The sequence below is a fragment of the Pseudovirgaria hyperparasitica genome (assembly GCF_010093815.1).
Source record: "Pseudovirgaria hyperparasitica strain CBS 121739 unplaced genomic scaffold EJ05scaffold_34, whole genome shotgun sequence".
In the NCBI taxonomy this organism is placed as follows: domain Eukaryota; kingdom Fungi; phylum Ascomycota; class Dothideomycetes; order Acrospermales; family Acrospermaceae; genus Pseudovirgaria; species Pseudovirgaria hyperparasitica.
In genome coordinates, this window is record NW_022985582.1 from 53,506 (window position 1) to 63,417 (window position 9,912).

Consider the following 9,912-nt stretch of genomic DNA (forward strand, 5'->3'; position numbering starts at 1 on the left):
ATACCGGCTAAAAAATCCACTTATTATAGTAGTATAAAGGCGCGCTCTAAGTTAGAGAAGAAGGTAGCTAAGGCTACTACTACTATTACTACTAACGTGGCCACTAGTCGCTCTAATCTAGGTAATCCTAGTACTAGTGTTACGGAAGAGGTAGCTATAAAGCCTATCTATATCTACTCGCGCCGCCTATCTACTCTATCTCCTTTAGAGGATAAAGAAGATCTTATTATAGATAATAATCGAGAGTTCACGCCTTCGCCGCCTCGCTCTAAACGCCGTTCCTCTTTTTAGTCTAATATAGACTAACTTAGTTACTCTAGGTTCTTTTAGGACCTTAATATTTACTCTAAACCTAGCTCTAGTAATAATAAGATCTAGGTCGCCGAAGATACTAAACGTAGTCGCGGTTTACGCTATAGAAAAACGGCGAACTACGGTTTAATATACTTTAAGTATATTAAGGCTTATACTACCGGCTCTAAATATCTCTTCTACTCTAACTCTAGTATTAGCTACTATTCTACTAACCGTAACGGGCCTATACGCCTAATCTTTAAGCTCTCTACCCGCTGCCGCCGCTATACTATAACTAGTAAGACTTATCTATAGATAAGTATAATAGGCTATCTTAATCTAGTATAATCTAAAGTAGTTCACGTTAATATATTCTTAGGTTCCTATGCGTATATAAGATATATATAACGACCTTCGCATCCGCGAGACCCTTAGAGGTCCTTATAGCTATCTACCTACTATATAGAGAGAGTTTAGGGAGCGCTATAAGCTCTTTCTAGAGGTTATTAAAGTATAAGTTATAAGTATGTTAATTATTTTTAACATCTATTGATTTTTCTAGCCGCCGCGAGATCTCTAGTACCTAGGCTACCTATTCTAGGGAGTCTATTCTAGCTATGGAGGCCGTAGAGAGGATTCGCTCTATCCCCCTCTATCTATCTCGCGCTACTAACGGATCTCGTAAGAGGTCTACTATTTCTCCCTCTAAGTCGCCTCGTAAGAGGGTATATATTCTATTCTAGATTATTCTAGACCGCGTTAGCTAACTTTAGGTCTAGTTACTCCGCTCTAGCGCTTAGTTATCGTCTTACTAGGCTCTAACCGAGCGCGTGGTTACTCTAGAGAATAAGGTCTCTAACCTCCGTCGCTCTATTACTCGGTTAGTTCGTTCGCTACGCTCTAAGAGTAATAATAAGATAGAGAAGTAGCTCTATGGCTCTGTTTACTAGGGTTTCTATATAGTATATATTGGCTCTATCTACCTGGTTTCTATTCGTTTTAGTCCTTTTTAGACCGTTTAGATACCTATCTACTAGTTTTCTAGTAATTTAATTCTTAACTTAATAATATTATATGCATTCTTATTTATTCTATAACTATTGAATTTTAGGTTCTAATTTCCTTTAAGTTACTTAAGTATAGGTATCATATATAAATTAGTTTATCTCTCTAAATTATATTAGAGCACCTAAACTAGTAGCCTAGTGGTTATTAGTTCGGGTACTCTAACCTTTTATATTATATATTACGAGTTCAATTCCGTAGTAGGGTACCTTTTTAGTTTCTTAGTCCTATGTTCTTCTCGTGTATAATGGTCTATATTAGTCTATTCTAGACTTCTCTATATTATTCTATTATAATATATCGCGTCGCGTGCCTATAACGGTTATTTACGTTTTCTTCGCGTTTAGTAACTATATATCGCTTAAATTATAGGGCTGCCTTATAGAGTTTTTCTAGTATGCGTTTAGAATTCGTAATTCGATACTTCATTCTCTATGGTATCCTTCTTCTTTTTACGACGGCCCCGACGGCGCTAGGTTTACGGTAGTAACGTATTATTCTATAACCTCTATTTATATATAGCTATCGCGGTACTTAAGATATATACTATAGGTTCCTAGATATTCTTATCCTTAGTGTAGTTCTTCTAACGGATTCGATACTTTTAGACACCGTTCTTGTCAAGCCTATATTCGATAATATAGTCTACTTCGTATACGTCTAGTCTATCTTAGGGTATAATAGAGTATAATTACACGTTCATGCGTTTATATATGTTAGGTCGAAACCTTTTAAGTAATAAGACGTGGAATACGTTATAGACTTTTATATTATTTCCTAGGTTAAGCTCGTAGACTCTTATAGCGATACGACGTTTAATTCGGAAGGGACTAGCCATTTTATAATCGAGCTTTTTATTTACTTACGATGTTTATATATTATGGATGTTAAGGAGGATCTTGTCTCCCTCCTTGTACGCTTAATCTTTAACTAACCTATTATAGTACTTTATATATAACTTATTCGCTTACTAGATTATTACGTAATAGTTACGTGCGGTTTTAAAGATTTTAATCGTTAGTTCCTACGCGTGGACGTTAACATCTATCGTTCGGTCGAACTAGACTATATAAGGTTTGAAACCTATCCTTAGACTATATTCTAGGTTTACCTAGAAGGGCGTAATACCTATTATACTATAACGACTATTATTATACGCGAATTCTACTATGCTTAGTAGAGAGGCCTAGTCGTCTTATTCGAAATTATAGAATGCACGAAGGTAGGCCTTAAGCGTTTAGTTCTATCGCTCTATCTAACCATCTATTTATAGATAGAATACTATTAACATGTTTCTATTTATACCGGCTATTTTGTAGAATAACATCTAGAATTTAGACGTGAATATACTCCCTCGGTCTATAACGATCCTTTTTAGTATACTATAGACCTTAATAATCTTATTCTAGAATACTTATACTAGTTCTTTTAATATGATTATCTTCTATATAGGGACGTACCTAGATATCTTTATAAGTCTATCTACGATAATAAGAATTAAATTATAACTTATCCTAAGCATCTTACTTAGAGGTAAGTTAACTATAAAATCTATAGTAATATCTTCCTATATAAAGAGGGGGACTAGTAGAGGCTGTAAGTTCCTATATAGCTTATGCCTAGGTACCTTTATTCTTTAATAAATCGGATAAGTAGCTATCTATTCTTCGACGTACTTAGGTATATCTTTCTAAAAATAGTACTAACGAATTAAGCTTAGGGTATATATATACCCGAAATATCCTACTAGGTTAGCGTTATAGTATCGGCTAACTATAGTAAATCGTGCGTTACCCGTCGGTATATAGTACTTTCTATCGTAGTAGAGTAAGCCGTCTATAAAGGTCTACTTATAGTCTATTTCGGTCTATAATAACCTATCTTACTATATTTTACATAACTTTAAAACTATCGGGTCTATCTTTTATAGATCCACGATTAACTAGGCGAGGTCTACTTAATATATACGCCGGGTACTATCGCCCTCCCTAATAGCGCCGATAAATAGCTCGCTAGGGACTTTGGTACCGTGTCTTTAGTTACCGGCTTTAGTCTTATAAATTTAATTACCGGTATCGGCGTTAGTATCTCGCTAATCGTCGGATAACTTATTATCTAACCTCGTCCTTAAGAGTTAGGCCTATAGCTACTCTAGGACCCTATAGCTACTATAATCCTAGGCGCCTTCTTTATAGTTAGGTCTTCTTAATATTCTATTAGCTAGGTTTATACTTCTAGATCGATGGCAGATTATAAAGTAGAAATTTATAAGCTACTTAGTCTATTAAACCTATTAACGATTTAAAACCGTTATACTTATAAACCCCTTTAAGTTATAGTAATTAGTTAGTAACTTAACGTCATGTATAGTACCTTTAAGATAATATTACTACTACTTAAACGACTCTACTATTACTAGTAGCTCTTAGTTATAAATAGTATATCTAGTCTTGATGTTAGCTATCTTACGCGAGAAGAACGTAACTAGATACTATTAGACCTTTTTAGACTCTATTAGTCTAGGCTAGGAGAGTATACCCGAGATTGTAAATCCTAATATATTAGTTTTAACGCGAATAGATTTAGTTAGATCGAAGTATACTAGTAATAGGGCGGTTATAAATGCTTCTTTAATCTTCTCGAAGGATGTTCTTTTAACCTTAGTTAATTTAATAGATTATGATTCGATATTACGCTGTTTCTGTCCACCACGGACCGTAATAGATAAGTCGGTAGTAGTAGTACGCGTATTAAGTAGTGCGGCTAAACGGGAGAAGTACTTAACGAATTTTCGGTAGTAATTAGCGAATCTAATAAAGACACGTATATCTCGAACCAATTTTAGTTTAGGCCAGTCTACGATAGTAGCGACTCTATCCCTTTCTATGGTTATACCTTAATTAGTAATAACGAAGCTAAGGAAGTTAATATGGTCCTGGTGGAACTTGCATTTGGATAGCTTAATATATAGCTTATGTTTTTCTAGCCTATCTAGGACTGCGTGTACGTGCTAGATGTGTTCTTCTTTATTATTAGAGAAGATAAGAATGTTATCGAGGTATATGATGCACGTCATGTCGAGTAGGTCTACTAGCGCGTTATTAATGTACGCTTAGAAGGTTCCTAGCGCATTAGTTAGTCTAAAAGGGACTACTATGTACTCGAAGTATCTATAACGGGTCCTAAACGCCGTTTTCTACTTATCGCCCTTCTTAATATATAGGCGGTAGTAGGCGTCGCGTAGATCGAGCTTAGTAAAGATCTTCGTACGCCCTAGTCTATTAATAGACTCGGAGATAAGAGGTAGTAGGTAACGATTCTTTCGCGTGATATTATTTAGGCTATAGTAGTCGATATATAGATAGAGACTCCTATCCTTCTTCTTTATAAAGAGGATTAGAGCTTCGGCTAGGGATATACTAGGCCTAATCTATCCTCGCGTAAGGTTCTTTTTAATATATTCTCGGAGGACCTATAGTTCGGGTTCTAATAGAGGGTAGATAGGTCCGTGTGGGGGTTATTAACCGTTTTCGAGGTTAATAGTAAGGTTAGTAGGTTAGTATTAAGGTAATTCGGACGAGTCGATCGCTAACGCGATATGTTAGTATATTTTATACTAATATAGTAGGTTTTCGTCCACTTTAATACTAAGCTCTCTATTTTAAGTAAGTAAGAGGACATAGATAGCGGAGATTGCCTTTTCGTAGTCCTTCTAGAATTATTCGTCATCGACTAGCTATACTAGGTTCTATTATAGTAGATATATACGCCAGCCAGCTGTTTTCTAGATAAAGTCTAGTTTCGGGTTATATTTTTCAAGCTACAGTATACCGAGAATCATATTAAAGAGACTATCTACCACGATAAAGGTTAAGTAGTAGGGTTTCCACTTCCCCCCGCTATCCTAGATACCGTATTTAATAATATAGGTACTCTACGATTTAATGGGACTATCGATACCATAGAAGATAGTACCTATTAGTACTTAAATATCAACGTTAAGTTCTCATACTCATTAAGTTAACATAACGTTAGTAGCTAAACCGCTATTAAGTATTACAGTCTAATATTATCCACGAGGGACCTCAATAGGTCTAGCCTATAGTTTAATATACTATTTAGCGGATTATCCCTCTATTATAGTCGCGCCTATAAGTTATAAGGGTTTCTCGTAGACTATTAGTTTTTTATATTCTATACTAGATAGTTAGACGCGATATATCCTAGCTACTAGCACTTATAGTATATAACTAGTTAGTTAGTTATATTAGCACTTAGTAGCTTCCCCGAACGGTACTTAGGTACTATATAGTCTATTCTACCATAGGTATAGTAAGTAACTTTAGGTCGTTTATATAAGTTAGTCCTTATATCTCGATATATTAATTAGTAGAGAGATCCACGATACGATCCGCGTAGTTTTGAATTTAAGGCGTGGTAGTAGCCTTATAACGTCCCGTGAGATCTATTACTAAATTAGTTTTAGTTAGACGATTTTACATTAGATTAGATCGTTAGAGATAGTCATATACTAGCGCGGCGTTAATTATTTATTATACGCTAGTATCGCTTCGCGAGATTTATAAGAGCTTAGAGGTCTATAGAGATTATCGTTATAAGGTTAAGACGGTCCTTTATATTTAGGGCGAGGGACCGTTTAAAGTTATTATACTATTAAATTATACGATCTTCTTCGGCTTCTCTCTAGAGAGGCTAAAGGTATTTAAGGAGTTATAATGGTAACTAATTATCTCGTTATCGAGTCTCGAAGATATAGCCCTAGGCCTAGTCGCGTTATTTAGCCCTATTACTAAAATATTAGAGGAGAAATTTAGTGAACGTGTCCTAGTTATAGGTATCCTTAGGATGTTCGATTCGGTATACTATCTAACGTTCTAAAGGCGTTAGGTTAAGGTAGTTCTAGGCGAATCTAATTTTATCGCTATCGTTCGTGAATAGATAGAAGAATCGGCTATATTAGGAAGCCTCTACGTGGAAACTCTTTCTACTTTTACTATCGAAGTAAGGTAGTTTCTTAGATCGGGGTAATTAGGATAGTAGTAGACTAGGATAGATCGTTTTAGTTAGTATAGATCTATATAAATATAGATTAGTTATTACTAGAACTAAAGCGTGTAATATAGCTTTAAGTCTCGTAGTACGTCCTTAAGCTTCGTCGAGTTCGCGTAGTTATTACTTAAGTTAAACCTATTATTACCTCTCTTCGTGTAGTCTAGTATATATATTATTATAAGGTATGGTTAACGTTAGATAATTCTAATAGATTAACTCGTTAACGTTAATAAGGTCTAGCCTTATATTAAGGTTAGGTCTAGTATAGTTCGGACTAGACTAAGATAGAGTATAATAGACTCTATCCTCGTGTTCTATAATATCTTCTATAGTTATACGGAATATCATGCGAGTTATCGGTGTAATAGTCTATAAGGTATGGTTATCGGTAGGGGTAGTTATAGATAGACTATTCTTCTCGTTTAGGTTAGGAGAAGGTCTACTATAAGAGGCGGTGCCACGAGTATTATAATAAGTAGATAGCGCCATTTCTATAAACTACCGTCGTGCTATATAAAGAGGAATTAAAATATAAGGATTATAGACGTAGAATAGTAGTCTAATAGGTCATAGGAGGATTTAGGAATATATTTAAAAGGGTAGTCTACTCTTCTAACGAGGTTAATTTCTAAAGAGTAGGAATTAAGTGTATGCGGCCTACTTATATAGTAGTCTCGCTTATTCTAGCTAACTTACCCTAGGTCCACCTATCACGGACCGTACTAGACCATAGTATTCTAGTTGAGTCTATCCTGGTGTTAGCCCTAACAATACTACTTATACTAGAGTCTATATATTCTTCTATAGCTCTAGCTAGTAATTTATTATATAATACCCCTCCTAAGGTACTTCGTTCTAAAGTACTTCCGTAGTTACTTATAAGTAGAAGGTTATTCTAATTTTCTTTAGTAAGGAGCCCTTCCTCTTTTTCTTCCGTTATACCTAGAGTTATAAAATTAGTTAAGTCTTCTAAATCTAATCCGGCGAAATAGAGAGTTACTTCATCTATTTTAATTAATTATAAGGGTAACGAGATACCTTTCCCTTACTTATTCTATAAGAAATATAGTTTAACTTATAGAATGGTATTTATAAAGTCCGATAAGTGTTTAGAGTACGTTTATTAGAGTTACTTAGTAAGTAAGTATAGAATTAAGGCTTTAAGTAAATTATCTTATAAGTTCTCTTTCCTTTTATTAGGGCTAGTAAGTAATATTTCTAGATAAGAAGGTTTATTCTAAAAAGACTTATCTTAAGTTAGAGAAAGAACGTATAGCCGCTACTTAGCGAAAAGCTTAGTAGGACGCTTAGACCGCCTTTACACGTCTAGAGCGCTTAGAGAAATAGTAGAAGCTATTAGAGCGTTGTTAAAATAATATACTTTATTAGAATCTATTAGTAATAGACCTTAAGAAGGAGAAGGAGCGACTTAAATATCAATAGAGAGTTACTATTAAGGAGGCTCTAAATCCTTCCTTAGGTTTTAATAATTCTTAGCTTAGTATAGAGAACTAGGCGAATCTAGGTTTATTTAATAGAACTTCTATAATAGTTACTAGTAGTTCGTTAAATATTCTCTAGGTTTCTAAGTATTTAATTTATATCTATAGCCCTTCCACTTAATTAGGTATTCTAGTATTTTATTACTAATTCTAGATTCTAGAATCCTTTTAACTTTGAATTCCTCGTCTATAGCTTTAATATTAGTTTTAATTTTTATATTACGTGGTGCTGGTTCTAGTAATAAGATATAAAATACTAGGTGTATCCTTATATTCTAAGGTAAAGATAGTTTATAATTAACTTCTAAAATTTTTCATTTTATTCGGAAAGGTCTAATCTTTTTAAAGTCTAGTTTACTATTTAGTTATTATATCTTAATATTTTTCTATATAAGGAATACTAGGTCTCCCTCCCTTAGGGATAGTCCCTTTATTCTCTTTTAATTTATATATTTTATTATTCTTTTATTTATAAAAGAAAGTTTAGTCTATAGCTCCGAGTATAGTTTATATAGCCATTCTATCTTAATCTTTACTTTTAGTATAGACTATTCTAGTTTATAATTATAGCTAGCTATAGGGTTAAATCCGTAGTTTACATAGAATAGTAAAGTTTTAGTTATTAAGGTTATCGCGCTATTATAGGCGAATTAAGCTAGTGGTAGTAGTTCTATCTAATTATCTTATTATTTATTAATATAGTATCGGAGGTATTATTCTAGTATTCTATTTAGAATCTCTATTTATCTATCTATCTATAGATAGTAGACTATTAATAGTTAGTAGTTCGTTCTAAGCTATTATACTAGGCTTTTCTAAAAGTTTAATATAAAGAGCTTATCTCTATTAGATATAATACTATTAGGTAAACTATAGTTTACTATAACTACTTATAGAAATATATAGGCTATTTCTTCTATATCTATATCCTTTTAATAGAGTATAAAGTAGGCGTACTTTATAAGTTTATTAACTACTACTAGTATAGCGTTATACTATACTTATAAAACTAGTTCTCTTAAGAGTAGTAGATCTATTATAAAGTCTATAGAGATTATTTTCTAAGTATATAATAGTAGAGAAATCGGTTAAAGTTCTCTATATAGTTTATATCTATTAGATTGGCTTTTACTATATAGAATATAGTTCTATATAACTTCCTTAATAACTTATCTTTCCTTATAAGTTATATAGTATCTCTTAAATCTTTTATAAGTTTTTATTTCTTCTTAATATATATATATTAGATCTTCGTGGAATTTTTTAATAAAATAGTAGGCCTTATCCCTTAGAATTATACTCCTTCCCTTAGGGTCCTTAAGTATAAATTCTTTCTATATTACTATAATATATTATATTAGTTTAAGGTTTCCTTCTTTAGTAATTTCTAATATAGTCTATTCTATAGTAGGTTCTTTTCGCTTATATTCTACTTATTAGCTAAGGGTATTAGCTCTTCCGTTTTCGGATCCTTTATAGTATATAATTTAGATATTAAACTCTATAAGAAGCTTATACTAACCGATTTATTTCTTTCGGAGTTCCTTTATTATAGTAAAGGTAGTTAGGTTTTTATAGTTAGTATATACTTTTACTATATAGCCTAATCTATAGAGATAGCTTCTCTATTTCTTAAGATACTTAATTATAGTATAGAGTTCTTTTTTATAGATTAGCTAATTTATTTCTAATCCTCGGAATTTTCGGGAGTAAAATACTATAGAATATCTTTTCTCTTATTTGTCTATCTAGGTTAACTACCCTCTAATAGTAAATTCTAATATATCTATCTTAACTTTATAGGGTTTTTCTATTTAATATATCTTTAATATAGGTTTAGTTATAATAGACTCTTTTAATTATTAAAATGCTTATTCTTACTTTAGTCTCTATTTAAATATTATATTTTTCTTTATAAGCTTATATAGTAGGGCCGTTTTTATAGAATAGTTATATATAAATTTTCTATAAAAGTTTA